Here is a 23,903-nt window from a genome sequence, read left to right as displayed (position 1 = left end):
ACAGGACACTTAAGGAATGGTACAGGAACTGGACTTTGGTCTGAAAAAAAAAATCTAAAGGCAAGAGGGCAAGATGACCTCACTCCAGGCTACTACCTCAGAAATGGCCAAGAATTCCATTTCAGAGATTGTGGAGTACAGAATTACATTTTCCCATAGGACAGATAAGGATCCCTGGGAAAGGAACTAGCCCTGAGCCATTTTTAAAGAAACTTTACCCAAAGGACTACAAAAGGAACAAGATAACCCCAGAAGAAAGAGGCTGGAGGTAGACCAGAAAGTCAGAGACTAAGGAAGGTAGTCAAAGGAAGACAAAGGAAGTATCAAATTACAACTGGGTTATCCTCAGACAGTAGGAATCTTTGATAAACCCCAAAAAGCAAGAGAAAGAATCCATTCAGATTTCCAACATACCTTTACTACCAATTAGTTGTTCTCTATTTCTAATCTTGAATCTTTGGAAGACCCAGGAGCTGCACAGTGTGTAGGGAGGAAAAATAAGGCAAAAGAAATTAATACAAAAGTCTACTAGTTGACATGTCCTGTTCCCCTTCCCCACTCAGAGTTTTAAGACTGCTTTGAGTAAGGTTGATGTAAGGGAGAAATTTTACATTGGATGACAGTTCGGAATTTTAATTTCTTAGCCTGTTTTTTTACTGCCTGAAAACAGTCTATTTTGCAATGCCAGAGAGTGAGTAAAGAAGGAATGACAGAGAAAACGAAAGAACAAGAGAGAGAGAAGAGCAAGAGGAGGAGAAAAAGGAAGAAGAGCAAGGGAAGGGCAGAACAAGGATAGGTACTTGAACAGCACTGAGACAGAAAAAATAATATTCAAAATGGGATTTTGGGTACAGTGACAAAAAAATAAAGTAACTTTCTGCTTGTACCCTGGTGAGTCCATCTCTTTTAATAAACCCACAGAGAGTGCTAAATGGTGGGCAAAGTAGTCTGATTATAAAGCGATAATTTTGATGGGATTATTGTGAAGTCTGAAATCTAGTCTATAAATATAGAAAAATTAAAGTTATTTTTTTAAAGGAGTACCAATCACATAATCATGTACATACTGTGAATTTGTTTAGGGAGAACTTACATCTATTTTTAAATGTTCACTCATGTCCTGAGTTGCAGAAACTCTGTTAAGTACTGGGAAAAAGAAGTTAAAGGCAGATTCCACCTTCAAGGAGTTTACAGAAAGAAACACACAAGAACTGGAATAAGCAAAGCCTACAGGATCATGTACAAGGGTCACCTAACAAAAGTATAAAGGATGAAGCAGTAGGAAACACCTCAGTTAAGGAGAAATTAAAGTTAGGTCTAAGGGCTTCCCTGGTGGCGCAGTGGTTAAGAATCCACCTGCCAATGCAGGGGACACAGGTTCGAGTCCTGGTCCAGGAAGATCCCACATGCCACAGAGCAACTAAGCCCGTGCACCACAACTACTGAGCCTGCACTCTAGAGCCCGTGGGCCACAACTACTGAACCCACATGCCACAACTACTGAAGCCCACGTGCCTAGAGCCCATGCTCCGCAACAAGAGAAGCCACCGCAATGAGAAGCCCACACACCACAAAGAAGAGTAGCCCCGGCTCACCACAACTAGAGAAAGCCTGCGCGCAGCAACGAAGACCCAACGCAGCCAACAGTAAATAAATAAAAATAAATAAATAAATTTTAAAAATAAAAAAAAAATAAGTTAGGTCTAAAGGATTAGGTTGAGTTATACAGATGATAGTAGCCTAGGGATTAAGGGGTATGTGAGTGGTTGGAAAGAATGCTGCAGGCAGGCAAAGGCCCAAAGAAAGCATGGCATATTCTGGGAACTGTAAAAAGTTCAGTAGCAATCAATCAATCAGTACATGCAGTCTACAAGGAAAGAAATAAAGTTGAGGAGCCAGATCAATACCTGGACAGGGAATTTGGATTTTATCAAAAGAACAATGGAGGCCACTGAAAGGTTTTAGTAACACTCATTTTTCATATACTGCATATCTAGTATATGCTAAGCACTCTTTCACATGTTTGATTGTTTTTTCCTCACAACAACCCTGTGAGGTAGGTGTAATGATTTCCAATTAACAGATTGAAAAAAAAAACAAAAAAACCTTAAATTTGTTAAGTTACACTTGATTAAATAGCTACAAAGTCCTGGCAATCAGGATGCCAACCATGCTTCAGAAAATACATTAGGAAGATCACACACACACACACACACACACACACACACACACACACACACCCCACAAATATTACATACAACACACTGAAATTTCAGAGTTAAAAAAATGTTTTAAGTAATAATGCTTGTTAATTCAGTATTAAAGATAAAAGATTTGTGGCATTAAATAGTTCTTTAAGCAAACTTACACATTTAAAATTTTCAACTAATTCGATTTATAATGAGAAATACCTGCAGAATTCATGAAAACAGACAGGAATTAATATATATATATAAAATAAGATATAGCAAAGATTGAGGTAATTATATGATGATTTTATCTCAATATATTTGCTAGAGGTTATTTGGGAAATATATTTGAAAGGTTTTTTATCTCCCTATAATATATCACAAAAATTTATTCAGACAAATTTGGTAAGACAATTTTTTAACAATCTGTTTGGGATGGATCTAAAAATGTCTCTAATTTAAAAGACGGAGTATGTACTTTGTAAAACTGAGAAGAGTACCTGAAATTTAAAAATATATATTGAAACTCCATTTAAAAATGTATGTTCTTTAAAATTAATTTAAATTAAAATCTACAAAGTATACTTCTCTGTAGCTTATTTTCTCATCATTTTCACTTATTTCTTCAGCTAGTCTTAATATTTCTTTTTAAAATCTTTAATTGAAAGCTAGATGTTGCTAGAACATTATTGCTGGAAGTCTAAGTACATATAATTATTTAGAAATTTCTATTATCTATGCATTTGATTCATTTTTCCTATTTCAAATAGAAAATTATAATGGGGGAGGATGAAAAAATAAAGGTTTCATTAAGATTAACTGCTCTTGATTTAGTATTTATTTCTGAATGCCAAAATATTAAGAGAGTATAAATTAAATAATAAGCCTGACCACAATTCTAGTTCTTCAGAATATGATGAAGAGCACTCTCTTGGAAAATAAACAATTAAATAGAGATATTAGATATCGATAAGATACTTTATGCAATGAGGATAATTTCTAAATAAACTAACGTTTCAAATATACAATTGAACTGAAACACCAACATTATTTTTGATTACACAAGTAGTACATGTTCATTAAATTCAAATAGTACACAAGTGTATTAAATAAAAATGAAAGTTTCCATATAATTCCCTCTTCCAAATACCATATACTGGGAGTATATTAAAGTATAAGTTTCATATGAATCTAATAAGTTGTTAAACTTCATCATCCATGGAAGATCTAATATATAACAATTAAATATCCTGTGTAACTGAAAAATATATACTCACATATGCACCACAGGTATAGTTTGTACCTTTTCACCAACACAGTAAAATAATATATAAAACATACGGCCTATTCTGTCAAATATGATTACTTCAGTTAATAAGATGAATGGGATTAAGTAATACTTACACTGCATGCAGAAAATACAAAGGAACCAGTTATAGCAAATCGAATATTTCACATACTGATAAAATACCCTCTTGCTAGAGGTACGTAAGTATATTATATTATGTCTAAACTATATTTTTTAAAATACTAATGTTCACTTTTTTAACGCTTTGACTACTGAGTAAAGTATTAAGTCTATGCAAGTAAGGGGTAAAATCTCCTTAAAATGTTAGTTTTTTGGTAATATTTAAGTGCATTCTTTTCTGAATGTAAATAAAGTCTAGCTTTTTCTAATCTGCTTGATGCTCCCTGATGAGAATCATACTGTATTATTTCTCAAAAAAATTTATTTCAAAACATTGGGGGTAACTCCACTATAAAATTAGAGACAGTTTAAAATCTTTGTAGGAAATCAGAACTCCTCTTTTGATTCTAAAATAGCATCACTCTGTATTTAACTAGTACAAATAATATTCTAACTGGAACAAAATCACTTGCACCAAAATATCTTGGTTACATAATGTAAGGTACAATTCTCAATACATAGAATTCTACCACTGAGTTAAACGAAAACACTTAAAGGTCTCTAGAAAATAATTTCTTCCACCCACCTCATTTTACAAGTAAACAAACTGTGGCCCAGAGAGGCTTTTATCTGCGTTCACTGAGAACCTACAGTATAGAGATGTACACAAATATCATTTAAGTTATGACACATACTTTAAAGTTACCTAAAACAAATGACACTATGTTTTATAAGATTAAGACTTTCTAATGACTGAGACCCTAATTTCTTGCCACAGAAACGTCTATAGATGCACACACACACAACACACACACAAAGATAACTAGTAAGTCATACAACTGACTCAAAAAAAGCAAAACAATGAAATATAACAATCCATATCATATTGTTTAAAAATAGACACAGCAGTTCCTAATGTTATTTTCCTATCCTATAAGTCATAACCATGCCAAACTATTACAAAAGCAGCATTCTTGTAAAATTGCTTTTACAAAAGGAAAAAAGGATATCATTAAACAGTTAAATGGGAGGGAGAGACTAAAATACGTTACGTGGAAGTTCAAATATTTACTATTTATTCTCTCCCATGCTTTCTTTCAATATGTTAAAAAGTTCAAACGCAATGCTTCTAAAACAAAAAATCAAAACTACATTCATCACAAACTGGCTTTGTTGCAAAACTTTCATGAGAAGAGTGAAAGTATTAAGACTAAGGCATACAACACTGCAAGGAAAGCTAATTAGGATGTTTCTGTTGAATTATAAGTTGATTTGCTACTTTAAGAACACAGCTCTAAAATCATATAATACTGATTTGGTTATTTGAAAAATATTTGAAAACAAATTGATTCTCCTAAGTTGCATTAAAAGTGAAGTATTTATAAAAGCATTTTAGTTACATTTGCTTTTAGAATAAAATCATTTCTGAGCAGTGCATCCATTTGTTTGTTATTTAAACAGTACCAATCACAAATTAGATGACCTTAAAATAAAATTTAGAGCCAGGGAGAGCAGCACTAAGTTTAACTGACCTCAATACATTTTTAAATGATGCTTCCCAGTTTTTCGTTATTCTCTCATATTGGGTTTTCCAGTCTAGGGCGGGTACACAAGAAACTTACAGTCTATGTAGTACTCCTAGTCAGTTTCACTCTGCAGATGGCACAGTGGAGAAATACCTTCTGTACAGGACCATGTACAATTTCTTCTACAGCTGTCAGCACCTAGGGGAAAGTGCGCTGTTAAACAGTTGCTGCGTTCCACCTCAGAAGTGGCTGCAATTCGGTGGTGGGTGAAGTGACTCCTGTACATATATACAGGGATGAAAAGTACTATAGAAAATGAAAACATTTAACAACAAAAGTGGCTGTCTGAAAACTGTGCCACAGCAAAGCAGAATACATCATTCAGTCACAAGAGCCCTACAGAGATAGGCTACTATTCACTTAAAAATTGAATGTTAAGAATGAGAAGGAAAAAATAGAAATACAGTTATTCAATTCACAATATAACTAGAAATCACTGTTAAAACATACGTTAAAAAATTAAACCCAAGCATTATATACTGATTTATAACATTATTTCTATAGTAATTTACCTAAAACCAGGCAAATGTATACAGTATGATTCTTTATTCTGTTCAGCCAATTTAATACTTCTGTTTTAGTTAACAATTCAAGGGGTAAAAAGAAAAAATAGGTGAGATATCAAACCTGAAGTATAAATAAGTAACATGAAAATATCTAAAAGGAACTATAAAGAAAAAACATTCTGAAATTCTTAATTACTTCATATTAAAAATTTTATAAAATAACCAGTCCTCAACTACTAGCAATGGTTATTTTTCATAAAAGGGAGCTTTAAAAGTGACCTCATTATAAAATGACAACTTCTCTTCTCCAAAGTCACAATGAGTCAGGATCTAAACACATCTTCATCCTCAACCCATATAAACAATGAATTAACCAATTATATGGTAACTTTAGCTCATTAATACATAAAATTATTACTATAACCTACTTTTATTACAAAACAACACCCTTTCTACATGATTTATCTTTGATGGAATCAGAAGATAAAATCCAAAAGTTATTCTCTGAGAAATATCACTGAATCACTAGGCTTGAAGGTACTATCTTTCTAATCTTCTATCTCTAGGCACAGCTACTATATTTATGCTAATCTGAAGAGGTAACTGATTACATTATTTCAAAATATCACATTTAGGTTCCTGAAACAGACTGAGAATGCTTTGATGTGAAGTCCAACAAATATGACCATTAAAAAGTGTCCCATCCATCAAACTTATCTGAATCTCACTTGCCATAACAGAATTTATCCTGGCATATATTCAGTGAAGTTAGAGGGAGCTGACAATTCCCTTCAGCTTTCTTAAATTCTTTCTATAATAAGGCATAATGTAAATGAATATTATTTCCTTTAAGTGACAAGAGTTCATAAAGGAAGAAAAAAGTACAGAGTTTTCCAGTCTCTTTATTAAAAGACACGGATCAGAGATTCCCAATCTGGGGTCTACTTATGGGAATTAGGAAACCTAGGAACTCTGCAAAAGTGCAGGCTAAAATAAAGACATATTATACAGGTGTATAAGTACATTTTTTTCTAGGGGAAATGGACTTTTGTCAGGTTCTCAAAAGGCTCTGTGATTTTCCAAAAAAAGTTTAAGGAACTACTGATAAATGATATGAAGACACCCAATTGAATAAGCAGCGGTAATTTAAATCAAATGCCTAAATCTGAGCAGTTCATTATGTAAAATGAGTAGCAGACACAGGAATGTCCCAACCATGAAATGAAATAACTCACATAAAGCACCTAATACTGACCTATTATTATCAGTAACAGCAGTAATTGTTCAAAAGAGCTATGTCAAAAAAATAAAACTTCCTTATAGGGTCCCATCTTTATTTACTTCTACATAACTTCATAATATATTACTTTTACTTAGCTGCGTCATCTACTTTTATTTAGGTGTGTCTTCTAAAAGACATCAACATCACAAGCTATACATTTCTGCATTATTTTAGATACAAAAATGCTAAATACAAGTTTTGGAACACTGCTACATACTCCTAGAATCTACATTTCCCCAAAAGCCACACCAGTCCTTTCTATGACGCAGTACTTACTTGGAAAAGCCTCAGATATGAAAAACATTTGGCTTCAATTGTTTATATAAAATAATTTCACCTCCTTTATCAGTCTTGCCTTTCAAACAAACAAAAAAATCTAAATGTGAGGAATCTATCAAGGAAACACATTTTCTGAAAAAGTTATACATATAATACTTTTACTTTCACGTATCATTTTCTTTACTCAGGTTAGTTTTCTGAAGATAAAAGATACAACAAACATTCATACATACACAACCTTTAAAAAGAATCCTTGTGTTACAACATGTAGATTAGCCTTACCTTTAAAATGAATTCACAATATTACCAACATCATTACAAAATCATGTGCACGGTGCTCTTCAAGATTGTGGTAACTTTTAAATACCCATCAAAAAATGACAAATGAACTGTTACCATGTATTAAAGATGCTCAGTGAAGGAAGGGGTTGGTAAATATATCTGAAATAATAGCATACAGTGCAACTATATAGTTGGTTCCCAATCATTTCAAATGTCAAGTACCTTTCCTAGAGTCTTCTCATGATAGGAGTCATATTTTATGTATTCACACACTAATAAAATATATAGCAGTAAGAACAAACGGTACAGGATTTAAGTAAAGATACAGAAGTAGAAGAGAAACATATTAAGCATTCAGAGTACTGCAATGAAAAGAATAAGACTAGAATAGAGTACACAGAGGGGTCAGTGAGAAGGACAGGAGGCACAGGCCCAATTATGCTAAGGAATTTTTGAATATTTTATTCCAGAGGATGGCATTTTGAGAAGTATTTTATAAAAATAATTTCTAGCAGCAGCATGGAAAATGAACTAAAGGTGTAGATGGTTCAACTGGGATGGCAACAATGGGAATACATAGTTAGGAATAATAAAAGATCTGTAAAAAATTTTTAAAGTATACTACTCTGTAAAACACTAGAAGGGTAAACATTGTTAGATAAATCAAAGCTATTCCTAAAGTTTGAGTATAGAAACTAGCATCCATTCATTCATTAATTCACTCAACAAAAACAAAAAAAATCAACTGTCTCCTATGCATCAGGTCCCATTTTAGGCACTGGGCAAAGCACCGAACAAAGGAGCCAGTGACTTGCTCTCTTTAAGATTATATGCAGGGCTTCCCTGGTGGCGCAGTAGTTGAGAGTCCGCCTGCCGATGCATGGGATGCGGGTTCGTGCTCCAGTCCGGGAGGGTCCCACATGCCGCGGAGCGGCTGGGCCCGTGAGCCATGGCCGCTGGGCCTGCACGTCCGGAGCCTGTGCTCCGCAGCGGGAGGGGCCACAGCAGTGAGAGGCCCGCGTACCGCAAAAAAAAAAAAAAAAAGATTATATGTAAATAGAAAAGACAGATAATAAACTATTAAATGTATAATAAAATGTAAGAAAATGATTCACATATGAACTAAAAGTAAAGCAAGCCATGGGAAGAGAGTGACCAATACACTATTTTAACAGTGTACAAAGAAAACCCAAGGAAGCAGCATTATATGAATGAAGAATGAAGTGGCAGGAGTCTACAGACTGACTATCTGGGGTAAGAACACTGATGGAACAGTGAGAGCAAAGCCCTGAGATGGGAACAAATGGTGGAACTGATGGTAGCCAACAAGAATGGCAGTACTCGCAAGACTGTAATAAAATTTACATAACAGACTATCAGGTGGGACTTTTCCCATTGCCAGGGATTGGCATTACAACCCAAGACTGAGAACAAAGAGTCACCAATCAAGTATTTCACGTTCAAAAGACAGCCTAAACAAGTGGGAGCCAACTACCTCTCCACAATAACCGAAACATCTTTACCTTCCTCAGTTCCTCTTTACCCTAGAACTGCCCACCCCTGCCCACCTTGAGTGAGTCAATCATCAGAGTTTGCTTCACTGACTTAACGTAGTTGGACAGTGCTATTTCCAAGAGTCTAAATCAAGTCAGAGCGGGTCGAAAGATTGGCAAGAATGGAAGACTGGTATCTCATCTTTCGGCTGGATTTCTGCTTGTGTTTAGACTTGCTTATCATCCCATGCCCATACCTACTACCCATGCCTATATGAGGAGAGGAAAAGAAGATGTGGATTGGAAAACAGGGTAGAGAGAACTGGACTCACTATTTATAACAGCAAAGAGTGTGACTAACAAAGTAGCTGGATTGAGCCTCCACACAATGGGGATCCCAGCAGCCAGAGGCTGTGGGCGTACTGGAGAAGGAGAAACTTCGAAAGAGTAGAAAAAGACAAGCTGGATAGTGTGACTCTGCAAAAATATCTCATCCTCCCAAAAAAAGTTTTACACACGTGCCACATCAACAGTAGTATTTGCCTCTCTTTCCCCACAGAAGGCATGACGTCTAGTCAGTGTTACTCAGATGACCAGAGATAGAAAAAGAAACAAAAAGGGCACCACTAAAGTAGGAAAATCTTTTCCCTTTCTATCTCTCTCACCCAGGAGGAGAAAGGAATACAAATGAAAGAGCAGATCACTCTCTACTCACTGGAGTGCGCAGACTGAATGACTGTATTCAACCCTTTCCACACTACAATCTCCTAGAACAGCCTAAGTGGCACTGAGTAGAAGGGGGAAAGCTGAGTTTTAAATTGGGCTATGAGGTTAAAATTCAAACTAGTCAGATTAAACTGATTTTCTGAAGTGTCCAGAAAGCTTTGACATTTCCTCAAGATGAGTAAAGAAACAAACAAAAACCTGATTTGACCAATCACAAACAAAGGTCAGATTGGAGAAAAATAAAATCACTTCATGTTTGCATTCCCACTTCATTCTCCATCTCAAGTCATACTATATTATGAAATGGTTAACAGCAATGAGCTAGTAAGTGATTTTTTACTTTTCATCTCTCTAAAATATTCTATGACTATCAGGCTGAATAGCTGCATTATCATATTTTTCTTATTCTTAAGAACTACTAGTAATTATATAACTATGGGTATTTTATAAGGAATTCTTCATATTTCCCCTTGTATAAAAGTTACAGAAATATTTTGAACATTTGTAAATAATACTAGGTCTTATTACAAATACGAACAAATATAAATATTTTATACATTTGTGGAGAATACTAGGTTGTATAGAAACTAAAAAGTAGAATCCCCTAAATAAGACACCAAACTTGCAGAACAAAAAGGCTACAGGGAAGGAAAAAGAAAAAACAGGTTAAAACATTTATTGTTTTAAAGGAACATTTTCGATATTCATATTGGAGTAACCTGAAACCCAACTTTAAAGAATATTCTGCCTTGATTTATAGCTTAATAACTTTGGGCTTTCCCCCAAATTGAATCATGCCCTTTCCATTTATTTAATATTTAAATTAATCTTTAATGGGAATTCTCTGAAAACTTAGGTATATCTTTTTAAATAAATTAAGGTATCAGTATTTTACATGACTAAATAATACATAACGTTATCTCTGTTTAAATGTCACACTTTTAGAGAATACAGGATCCTATTACATTGATGTTTATAACTCCTTATGTAATGGTCCTATTCATTTTACAATCACTTATCATCCTAAATTATGCCACGTATATAACATTTTATCAGTTAGTCCTTCTCAGAGATACAACATAATGAAAGTAATATGACTCAAAATTACAGAACTAAGTTCTATATTTATACCTTTTTTCTAGTCTACTATTTCATGGGATATAAGAATAAACATTATCATTTATAAGTAAATTGGAAAGTGTAAGGAAAACCATACAAACTCAAGTCATTCAAACTCACATGTTAATTTACTGTCAGTAAATAATGTCAGCCGGATTGTCAACACAGTATTGAAGGAGAAGAACAAAGTTGGAAGACTGACTCTATCAGACTTTAAGACTTACTACTTACTATAAAGCAACAGTATTCAAGACTGTGTGATATCTGTCAAAGAACAGAAAAATTGACCAATGGAAGAGAACAGAGAGACCAGAAACAAACTCACACAAATGTAATCAACTGATCTTTGACAAAGAAGCAAACAAAATTCAATGAAGAAAGGATAGCCTTTTCAACAAATGGTGCTGGCCTAATTGGACATCCATATCCCCCCCCCAAAAAAAATCTAGACACAGACAATAAACCTTTTATAAAAATGAGCTCAAAATAGAAAAAAGACAAAGTTACGAAACTCCCAGAATATAGAAAAATCTAGGTGACCTTGGAATTGACAATAACTTTTCAGATACAACACCAAAAGCACAATCCATGAAAGAAAAAAAGCTACAGATAGGGAGAAAATATTTGGAAAACACATATATGATAAAGGACTAGTAATCTAAATATACAAAAAACTCAAATTCAACAACTAGAAAACAAACAACTCAATTAAAAAATGAGCAAATGGTCTGAGCAGACACCTTCCTAAAAAGATAAGCTGATAACATATGAGCATATGAAAAGATGCTGAACATCAATCAAATGTGTATTAGTTTGCCAGGGCTGCCATAACCAAGTATGACAAACTGGATGACTTAATAGAAATTAATCGTCTCACAGTTTTGGAGGTCAAAGTCTGAAATCAAGGTGTTGGCAGGGCTGGTTCCTTCTGAGGGCTGTGAGGGTAGGATCAGATTCCAGGCCTCAATTCTTGGCTTATAGATGGCAGTCTTCATGTTCCCATGGCATTCTCCCTCTATGCATATCTGTGTCCGAACTTCCCCTTTTTATAAGGACACCAGTCATATTGGATTACAACCCACTGTAATAACCTCACTTTAACTTGATTAACTCTGTAAAGACCATAACTCCAAATAAGGTCATAAGGTCACACTGTCAGGTACTGGGGGGTTAGAAATTCAAGATATGAATTTGAGGGGGGGATATAATGTTATGTCATTAGGGAATTGCAAATTAAAACAACCATGAGATACCACTACACATCTATTAGAATGGCTAAAATCCAAAACAGTGACAACACCAAATGTTAATGAGGATGTAGAGCAACAGGAACTCTCATCCACTGCTAGTGGAATGGAAAATAGTACAGCCATTTTGGAAAACAGTTTGGCAGTTTCTTTCAAACTAAACATACTCTTACCATATGATCCAGCAATCACACTCCTTGGCGTTTACCCAAATGAGCTAAAAACTCATATCTATAAAAAAAAAATCTACACACAAATGTTTATAGCAGCTTTATTCATAATTGCCAAAACTTGGAAGCAATCAAGATGTTCTTCAACAGGAGAATGAATAAACAAACTGTGGTATACCCATATTATATAAAAAGAAATGAGGTATCATATCACAAAAAGACATAAAGAAAGCTTAAATGCATATTACAAAATGAAAAAAAAACAATCTGAAAAGGCTATACATACTCCATGATTTCAAGTATATGACATTCTGGAAAAGGCAAAACTACAGAGACAGTTAAAAGATTAATGGTTGCCAGAGATGCACAGGGAGGAAAGGAAGGATGAGGTAGAACACATCATGAGGGGATATTTAGGGCCGGGAAGCTGTTATGTATGACACTGCAATGATGGATAAATATCATTATACATTTGTAAAAGCACTGAAAGCGAATCCTAATGTAAACTATGGACTTCAACTCTACCATACTAACGCAAGATGTTAATAGGAGAAACTGTGTGCTGGGGTGGGGGGCAGGAGAAGTAGGGACAAGAAAGGGTACAGTCAACCGTCAGTATCCATTGGAAATTAGTCCCAGGATTCCCGCAGATACCGAAATCCAGGGGTGCTCAAGTCCCTTATATAAAATTGCGTAGTACTGGCATATACCCTATGCAATCCTCCCATACATATTAAACATCTCTGTATTACTTATAATACCTAATATAATGTAAATTCTATGTAAATAGTTGCTACCACACAACAAATACGAGTTTTTTCTTTTTGGAACTTTCTGGGATTTTTTTTTTTTTTTTTCAAATATTTTCAATCCTTGGTTGGTTGAATCTGAGGCTGCGGATCCTGCAGATATGAAGGGTCAATTGTATACTGCAACTCCCTTGGACTTTCCACTAAATTTTTCTGTTAAGGTTAAAACTGCTCTAAAAAGTGTAGTCTATTAATTTTTTTAAAGTAGTTGTTCTACTAATAAGGTCAAGAAGTAAAAAATTTGGGATAATTACATGGAAACAGAAACGGGCCTCAAAAACTCTAAGTGCAAATGGAGACACATGATTTTTTCAGCAATAGTCATGAAAGTAAATTATTAAAAAAGTAAATATAATTATAAATTATATTTTTAAATATGGTGACCTGAGTGCAATGCAGGTAGAGAAACAATGGTAATATTGTTACAGTGGCTGATATGCAAATGAGTTTATTAAGGCAAAACTTTTGTTCTTCGTTTTTCCACTGACATTTTCCTGTAAAGCTATTTTTTTATAGCTTTTCCAAAAACAAAAACGCATTTTCAATTTGAAGCTTCTTTTTCAGGCTACCTGCACTTCAAATGGAACACAGTGACAGAGCATAGCAAGAATTTCATACATTTAAAATAAGAAATAAATCTAAACATACAGCTACTCAAACGTGCTTTCATCACATGCAAGTAATATTTTGTTTCTAGGATCGCAGGGCATATTAAGTTATGCTATAAAACTCAATAAAATTATAATCTATATATAGGAAAGTTATAGCTAGGAAACAGGGTTTAAATAGGCCAAAACATTTTGTTAGGTTTTAACAATGTTCTATTTTAATTTCAGAAACCCAGATAATGCCATGGATATAACAGTATCAAGAGTTTAAGGTTATTATTATTATTTTAGTATTCATGCTATACTTAACTTTAGTCATTCTAAAATTCCCTAGCCTACCTGATGATATTAGAATGGAACCAGGTAATATTGTTTCAGCAAACTAAGACAGAAAACTTCTGACTAAAGGAATTCAAGGTTAAGTTTTCCCTCCCTGCCTACATATCATGCATCTTACTTGGATGCAACAGAAAATTTATAGAAACAAGGAAATTTTAAATTAACTATAAGTTGATTTTTACAAGAGAAGGAAATAGTTTTCTATCCTTTAAAGTTAAAAAAAAGTGGTTACTTTTCTAAAGTGTGTAGATCTATCCATACTCCTGTGCAATTATATATTTATTTTTTAATATTCTTTAGTAATATTTATGACTCTAATGCATGTTTTCTAAAAGAAGAAATAACCACCAATCTTAAGAAAATAGAATATATAAAATATCCTGGTAGCTGTGTAAGCATAATTAGACATATAAAGTTTGCTTTGGAACCCAACAATTTGGAATTTATTCTTACCCTCATCATTTATCAAATACTCTACTGGTAACTCTGGGAAGGATACTGAATGCCCAATTTTTAAAATATGGGGTAGCTATAAATTTTAATATCATTTTTATATGATGTAGACAGGCTTATATTTGAGACTATCTTATTATCAATTGCTGCTAACATTTCCAAATTTAAATATCCAAGAATGATATTCAAGAGAGATCATATACCAAATTTATACTTTATAATGACACTAAAAATAAATATAGGCTTCGTCATGATTCTAAGACCATCTCTCCACTTTAAGGTTGACAAAACTGTACATGAATTTCTCAGAACTCCTTGTGATGTCTATAATTTGTCATTTTAATAATACATGTCCTTAAATAATAATTTCATCAAATGAAAAAGAATGAGTATTATAGTTTCTTCTACCACAAAGTTATAGAAATATAATATTGAAATCATTCATTGTGACAATTTAGTAAAATGAAAACTTTATTGGATAAGGAAATATAAATTTACTGTCTATGCCATATAAAGACACAAGGCAGAGACTGTCCATCAAATTGGTATTCTATAAGCGCCTGAGACTTTTTTGGAGAAAAAAATTAAGTAACAGCAGTCTTTCCCCAATTCATGAAAAACTTAGATTAAGGGATAAAATTGACAAATTCTGAGATTTTACCTAATTTTTAATATTTGATAATTCCTATTTGCCTATACAAGACTATTCTATTAGTATAACATGGTAGTTAAGAGGGCAGACCCTGGGAGCAGATTAAGCAAATCCTATCTCTGCCTCTAATTTTATAGAGAAAAAAAATATTTACATATGTATATATAAATTTCCATACATATATGTAGGTGTGTGTGTGTATACACACATACACAGGTATGTATATATGTATGTATATGAATACACACACACATATATATACCCTTACATACACATATGTGTTTATATACAAACATATATATACCACACATACATACATGCTGTGGGCAAATTATTTAACCTTTTGTGCTGCCTTTTCCTCACAGAATTATTGTGTGAACTAATTCAGTTAATATGTGGAAAGCATGTAGTTGTCGTCCCTGGCTCATACTAAGTTCCATTTAGCTATTAGTATTATTATCACTGCTGCTACTATTACTGCTAAGTTTAATATACCAATATTCCCAGTGTCCTAAAGAATATGATTTCCACATGCTCTATCACTTGAAAAAATTGAATAAATTTGATGACTGCTACCACTCAGAGAGACAAAAAAGCACGGAATTTTGAAATACACTTGAGATTTTTAGAAGGAGTAGAAAAAGAACTGAGAGCAGGGAGTATCTTTTGTCACAAAATACTTTGAACTCTCTTGAATTAAAATCTATTTGCGTGTCGTATGAGATTTGCGAGTAGAGATAACAGAAATGCATCCTATCCCAAACCTTGTTTATTCTTTAACAGCAGCAGCTGACACAGGAGAATAATTTCCTGCTTCACTGTGCTGACAGTACATCACCTAGATTCAGAAATTATATTCTCAGCAGGAAGGCAATAGATTTCTCTCTACACTGAAGAAACAGAAGGATAGAAAAATTACACAAAATAGAAATGATTTATTATTATTATAAAAGAAAAAATCAAACTGTATCGAAGACGATTTATTTTTAATTGGTGACACTCAAAGTAGAATTCAGTTTATATTAAATTTCAAGTGTTTAGCCATAATATTTTTGAAAGAAACAAAAGTTTTGTTTATGTATAATCTTGCAAACAAATCTTATATTTCTATTCTTCCTAAAATTTTTAAACAGAGGAAAAATTTTAATAAGATCAACTAAAATTTATTAATACTCTGATTTTATTTATTATACTTAGTGTATAGAACATTGTGCCCTAGTTCAGACAGTAAATATCATTTAAAAATTTTCCTTAGAAGAATGGTGTTAGGTGGTAACTAATAGTTTACATTAAAGTTTTGTGTCACCAAAAAATCATTCTTCACAGAAATAATAAGTAATGATTTCTATATGTGTGGCGTGTGTGTGTATGTGTGTGTGTGTGTACGTAGCATATTTATAAGCTACTAGGTTTTCTTCTAATTTAGATATATGAAAATCTAGCAATTTGTCTTATGTGAAGTGACTTTTAAGCCATATGTTAAAGTAACTCTAGAGGTTATAAAGAAGTATTGTAGACTTCTGGTTCATAATGATAAAGTACCAACCTCAGGTTCCAGAAGTAAGTCTGTAGATTCAAATCTTTCTGCCGTTTACTAGTCATGTGATACTGGGCAGCTTACTTATTATTTTGTTCCCCCATCTGTAAAATGAGGATAATAGCAGTGTCTTTCTAATGGGATCTGTTTGAAGATTAAAAGAAAATCAACATTAAAACACAAAGAACTGGGCTTCCCTGGTGGCGCAGTGGTTGAGGGTCCGTCTGCCGATGCAGGGCACGCGGGTTCGTGCCCCGGTCCCAGAAGATCCCACATGCCGCGGAGCGGCTGGGCCCGTGAGCCATGGCCGCTGAGCCTGCGCGTCCGGAGCCTGTGCTCCGCAACAGGAGAGGCCACAGCACTGAGAGGCCCGCGTACCGCAAAAAACAAAACCACAAAGAACAAGTCTAGCACAGAGCGAATCACTAGATTATTACCATTATTGTCACAGGTAAGTATGGCAAATGAAGCATGCTTCCTTCTGAAACTCCTCTAAATTAACCAAAAAAGTACAAAACTGAAGGACAAAAAGAACAGTAGAGAAGACAACAACAAACACAAGCTTTTGGAAAATGAAAAACTTAGGCAGAAGACTAGTGACTGATTCAGCACAGCAGAGGATGCAGAAAATTAAGTGGCAGAAAAGGAGGAGAATGTAAGAATCAAGATAATTTGCCTAATGAAACCCTGAAAGGCTGGGGTAATATTAGCACTGAATACTGAGGGGTTCTCTAAAAGTCCTTATAAAGAAAATTTCCACACACAGGTTAACTACCTCATTCCACACGTCCTCTTCGGCCTCTAGAGGATCAGAATGTTGGATATCTTAAACCAGGGATGTTCCTGACTTGGAACGACCAAGCACAACATAGAGGGAGTCGAAGGACAAGGCTCAGTCGGACCTGAACTGGTTCCTAATTGTTGGCAGACAGGTGTAAACTATCCAAGAAAGAATATTTGAAAATTCATTGGAGAACGTTTAAGACCCCAGAAAAAGACATATAGATACCACAATCTGGGATCTCCCAAGAGAAATTTTAGCTCTTTTCTTGATCACCCTAATGAAGCCACCTATGAAACAATTCTTGCCTCTAGACACACAGCTTCCAAATAAATTTGTAGCACCTCATTAAGTCTAGGCTTTCAGAAAAGCCTCCAACATGAAAGACTAAAACCAAAATAAATAAACAAAAAAAAAGTACTCAGAGGAAATACAGTACCAAGAGAAGAAACCTTAAGAAAATTATTACCATCCTCTGACATAAGAAAAGGTAATTACAGCGGCAAAATAAGAATGTACTATGTTAAAAAACTGAATAATTAGAGAAATAGTAAGAACTTTTAGAAAATAAAAATAATTGCTGAAATAAAACATTCAATGAAAGAGAACATCTAGAAAATCTCCTAGTAAGTAGAATATAAAGAACTTTTTAAAAGAAGAGGAAACACAAGAAAACAAGCATACAAATCCAGATGAACATATGCCCTATGACCACAGATAGAGAACAGAAAAATGAAGGAAGAGAAGGGAGCAATGCTTTCATAACTCTAAGGGAAAATTATTTTCTGTCTACAATTATATACATAAGCTAATATTCAATCAAATGTGAGGATGGGATGAAGATATTTTCAAGAGGGCAAACTTTTATGACTCCTTTATCAGGAAGTAGCTGAAAAATATACCTCTATAAAATAAAGGAGGAAAAGGGGGGAGGACGAGTGTGGGACTCAGGAAATAAAGGATCTAACATAGAAGAGCCAAGGGAAGTCCCAAGATGTCCACTATGCACCAGGTGTAGAAAGCAACCAATCTAGATTGTAAAACAGATCAGTATGGAAAGGTCTCCACAAAGAAAAGCAAATTTGATACAGTGTCTGAAACCATGTTTCAGCACTCAAAAAATAGTGACATCATCTTACAGATCTGTTGAAACATTTAGGAAAAATACAGTAGGTACACAAAAAATAAGCAAATAAAAATGAGGTTATTACTAACTCCCCCCAAAAGAAAAAGTTATAGGAGAAAAGAAACAATCATAATAAATTCCTCAAAAAGGAGCAATATTTAGTGCTGATTTAATGCAACATACTTATTGGATAAGTATGTTGAGAAAATGGGGTAATCTTTGTATAAGTATGTTGAGAGAATGAGATGGTAATGAATTTAAGAATAGTAAATCCCCAACTAATAATAGGAAGTAAATTGATAGAGAAAAAATTGATAAATCAATAAAGAGCAGCTTAAAAGTGTCATTTAAAAATATGGAAATGCCATAAGAAACAGCTCCAAGAATGCAAACTGACTGCCTCTGGGGAGCAAGGCTGTGGAAGATGGTGAGCAGTGAAACGGGAGTGCTTTACTTAGTTTCAAGTCTTTTTTTTTTTTTTACATATTTATTGGAGTATAATTGCTTTACAATGGTGTGTTAGTTTCTGCTTTATAACAAAGTGAATCAGTTATACATATACATATCAGTTATACATATGTTATATCAGTTATACATATGTTAGCAGTTATACATATGTTCCCATATCTCCTCCCTCTTGCGTCTCCCTCCCTCCCACCCTCCCTATCCCACCCCTCCAGGCGGTCTCAAAGCACCGACCTGATCTCCCTGTGCTATGCGGCTGCTTCCCACTAGCTATCTATTTTACATTTGGTAGTGTATATATGTCCATGCCTCTCTCTCGCTTTCTCACAGCTTACCCTTCCCCCTCCCCATATTCTCAAGTCCATTCTCTAGTAGGTCTGTGTCTTTATTCTTGTCTTACTCCTAGGTTCTTCATGACATTTTTTTTCCCTTAAATTCCATATATATGTGTTAGCATACGGTATTTGTCTTTATCTTTCTGACTTACTTCACTCTGTATAATAGACTCTAGGTCTATCCACCTCATTACTAATAGCTCAATTTCGTTTCTTTTTATGGCTGAGTAATATTCCATTGCATATATGTGCCACATCTTCTTTTCAAGTCTTTTAATACTACTTTGCTTTTTAATTCTGTATGTATATAAGTGATAAGAATGAATTTTAAAAAGTAAATCAGATACATTTCCAACTTATAATGTAAAATAATATGTTGATATATAAAATAGTAGTCGATTAACATCAATTTTTAAATTTTAACAGAGTAATATCTCAATTACCCAGCACCAGCATGGCTTCACATAAGAAAATCTGGAGATAAATTTAAGTTTACACCTTCAAGTGACAAAACTTTCCTTTTTTAAAAGATTTTTAATTTACCACACATATTCTTGAATGATTAAGTATCATTCCTTACCTTCTTGATAATTACATGTTATTATTATAGATATCCATTATCATATTCATACCAGGACCTCTGGAGTATATATGTTCTCTATCTTACATTAAATATCCCCAGGTCTCTCTTTCTTTATAATTTTAAAGGAAGAGTAAAAAATAGAATGATCTGGTTTACTAAGGATTCTGGTTCATAAAACTGATCAGAACTTTGAAAAATACTTAGAATGCAATAATCAAATTAATATAAAAAACAGCAAGCTCATTGTGCTTACTATGTGACAACATTCTAAGCACTTTTCATACACACTTCAATTTCCCCATTTTACAGATTAGAAAACAAAGGCACAGAGAGGCAAAGCTACTTGACGGGGTTAGTTAGTGACTGAATTAAGATTTTGAACACAGGCAATTTGACTCCAGAGCCTGTGATCTTTACTGCTATGTGCTACTTAGCACTATAAATCTATTGAACACAATATATTGTCTTGATTATTTGGAAAACACTTTAGAATTTTGCAGGATCTAAAGCACATAACTAAAATCTACTGTTATTAATGTATTAGAGATACATGAACGTGCATTCAAAATTAACAAAAGGCTAGACACCAAAAGATATTCACTGTATAAATTCAACATAAAAAGCTCTCCCACAAAAAATATATATATAAAAATTAGCAAAACAACATATAAGGCTCATGTAAATTAAATATTTTCAAGCAGAGTTTTGGCATAGTTCTATTTTTCCCCTAAAAAGAGCACCACTATTATATCTGGTAATTTATAAAGTCAATTAAATATAAGCAATATAACACAGAGGAACAAGATAAACATTATCTTTTAAATGAATCACAATATGAAAAGCTTATTAAACTTACTGATCCAATAACATAATATTATATTGCGTCGATTCTAAGACACATATACTTCCACATTTTTTTTCTTGGTATATAAAGTATTGGTGTATCTTACAAACACTGGTATTTCAGGTTTGATGAAATACGGCAACTAACAGTTTCATAGCACTTACAATGTATCAGGCACTATCCCACTTGCTTTATACATATTTACTACCTTAATCCTAACAATTCAGTGAGGTAGGTACTATTACTATCCTTATTTATGCAAGAAAACTGAAACAGATTAAATAAATTGCTGGAACTAATGAGTGGAAAGTGAGGATTCCAACTTCAGCACAAAGTCTAGTTACAGACACTAAGCTCTTAAATATTATACAGTACAGCCACATCACTATACACATTTGTCCCTTTCTCTGAGACCTGCTAACTCCTAGTACTTTTTTCTTCTCTGAAACTGCAACTGCTTTTAGCTAGAACACTTTATGTAAACAAAACCTACTGTTTCTTTGGTTGTATTAGAGAATAAAATCAAAAGTAGAGCTACTTGGTTGCCAGTGAATAAGGAGCATAAATGGGACAATTAGTCAGCATTCATTCTTCAATTCCCTGCTCAGCTGCTTCTCACCCTTTCTCTTGTAAACCCTCGGGATACAAAACCTCAAAATACTTTCAGTTCTGATGAAAGATGTTTAAGCAGTGAATTGGCATACATACGGTATGGAATAATTCTTCCCTAAAAACAAAGTACCAAGGTTTTCCACTACATAGACAATTTCAGATTCATGCATAAAGAAATTATGTACAATGCAACTTTAATGAAATGTTAAACAATCTTCTACAATTACCTTTACTAATAATTTCTTATGTGAATAATTCTTCTTTGGTAAATAAGGAGAACCTCAATCACCGCTAAATAAGGTAAAAATCAAGAACCCATTGCTTAAATAATTCCATAACCACACTTTGTTTTACACTGAAACAATACCATTTACTGAGGGTTTAGTCTGTATTTTGATAAAGTTTTTACACACACCATCACTCATTACAGCTCCTTGAGATAGGTACTACCATATCCATGTTTATACTAAAAAACTGTAAAACAGAGAGATCCTATAATGATGCAATATATAAACCATATGGTAAAGGACTTTTAGTTATAAAAATATGTCCAGCAGGCACATCTGATTTAGTGTTTCTGTGAGATAAAAATGTTAAATCTTTTACATATACATAATGTTGTATTTCAGTTATACCTCAACAAAAAAACTACATTTTTGTGCAATTTGTATTTACATGACATGAAGTAAGTCCTTTGGAAAAAGTTATTTAAAGTCATAATATGACATAATGTCTTTTAAAATCCTCACAATGAAATTTGCTTGAAGGTGCAAATGAGATATGTAAGCTGATTTAAGGCAGGGACTGTGTTTTCTTCACAACAGTATTTTATTTTAAGTTAAACCTTTAAGTACTGTACCTGAATTTTAAATAGATTTATGGAAAACTTTCTAACATGTATCACACATATCCCTAACTTCTTAAAATGTTATGAATACAATTTAAACATTTATTGATGAATCAGTGTCATCACTGTAGGCATCAGTAATTACACTGTGTGGCAAGGTAGCTGAAGGTGTAGATAGTACAAAAAAAAAAAACAAACAAAAAAAACTTAAGAGCTACTGAAGTCAGTGGGAGTCCCATTAACTTTGTTAAAGAAGTCCATGCTGATAAAATTCACTTTTGTAACCAGTCTTTCTCTGTCTTAAAAAACCACAATAGCTGTTTGACTTTTACTCTCCATCTATACTCACTGAACCTAGATTCTTGCTCTTTTCTAAAGACAAAATGTTACCCTTTTTAATATCTAGGTAGCTATTTGACTCCTTCTCTATTCCCAAAACAAACTAAAAGAACTATTCTGTGACTGATGTTTTGTTTTGTTGTTGTTGTTTTGTTTGTTTGTTTTCGGTACGCGGGCCTCTCACTGTTGTGGCCTCTCCCCGTTGCGGAGCACAGGCTCCGGACGCGCAGGCTCAGTGGCCATGGCTCACGGGCTCAGCGGCCATGGCTCACGGGCCCAGCCGCTCCGCGGCATGTGGGATCTTCCCCGACCGGGGCACGAACCCGTGTTCCCTGCATCGGCAGGCGGACTCTCAACCACTGCGCCACCAGGGAAGCCCTGTTGTTTTTGTTTTTAAACTATTTTACAGAGCTGCCCTTGAAGGCTTTTAAGCACCCTTCCCACCCTTGAAGATTGCAAAAACATTCTGCTTGTTTCCCCACTGACTTCTTTCTGTTCTACTGTACCTGCTATTGTTCTAGCAGAATAGTGCTTCCATGCCTGCTTCCAAGCCCACCATTCTTTTCCCTTTACTTTTCTCCAACTTTATTCTTTCTTGTCCAACTAGTCCCTTATTAATTCTTGGCTTCCATGTATAAAAGACCAAAAATTCGGTGTGACATGAGGCCAAGAAATGGCAAGAGATTGGATAAACAAGAAAGAAAAAAGGTAGACCAGGGCTCATACATTTTTATAACCTAGCATTGAGCACAGTTCCATAGTAGGACCAAATACTGTGTGGAACTGAACTAACTACATAATACGAGCAAATCACCAACAAATGAGATGAACGAACTTGAAACCAGAACCAACATATTCTCTCTTTTATTGGTTTTATTTTTAGTCTTCTTTAATCCTTGATTGGTGAGAAAAATGTGACAGAAGAAAAAAGAGCATGAGAATGTAAACTGAAGGTAGAGCTCTTAAAAAGACATTAAAAAATGGGCATTCATAGAGAAAAATGCAATAACTTAGAATAATGATCTATGATAGTTCTAAGGGAATTTAAATGAGAAGGAAAGAAGACATGATACAGTTAAAAATAGGTAGAAACATGCTGCATGGTGAAAAAAGATAGAAACAAAAACATAATTTGGAAAATAAAGCTATATGAATTACATAAATGATGAAATATCCTTTCAGGGTTATTATAAAATAAAAGACTAAAAATGCCATAAGAAATGTGTAACAAAACAGCTTAGCAAAATCTTTAAAATGTAATGATTAAAGAATTTAAGCAGCACTTA

General features: G+C 33.9%; 1 protein-coding gene across 2 annotated transcripts in view; it reads right to left on the bottom strand.

The window, feature by feature from the left end:
• NOVA1 (NOVA alternative splicing regulator 1) overlaps positions 1 to 23,903 on the bottom strand; it is a 141,955-nt gene that overhangs the window by 89,715 nt on the left and 28,337 nt on the right. Inside the window, exon 1 of one of the 2 annotated variants that reach the window (XM_079912936.1) lies at positions 5,220 to 5,256. The exons of the other annotated variant lie outside the window; for it this stretch is intronic. The gene's annotated coding sequence lies outside the window, so the exon portion shown is untranslated. Of the gene's footprint in view, positions 1 to 5,219; positions 5,257 to 23,903 lie in introns of those variants that run through there. 2 annotated transcript variants of the gene reach the window in all.

Source organism: Stenella coeruleoalba, assembly GCF_951394435.1.
Source record: "Stenella coeruleoalba genome assembly, chromosome: 2".
NCBI lineage: Eukaryota > Metazoa > Chordata > Mammalia > Artiodactyla > Delphinidae > Stenella > Stenella coeruleoalba.
Note: the sequence above shows the minus strand (reverse complement) of the source record. Positions and strands in the feature narration are given on the sequence as shown.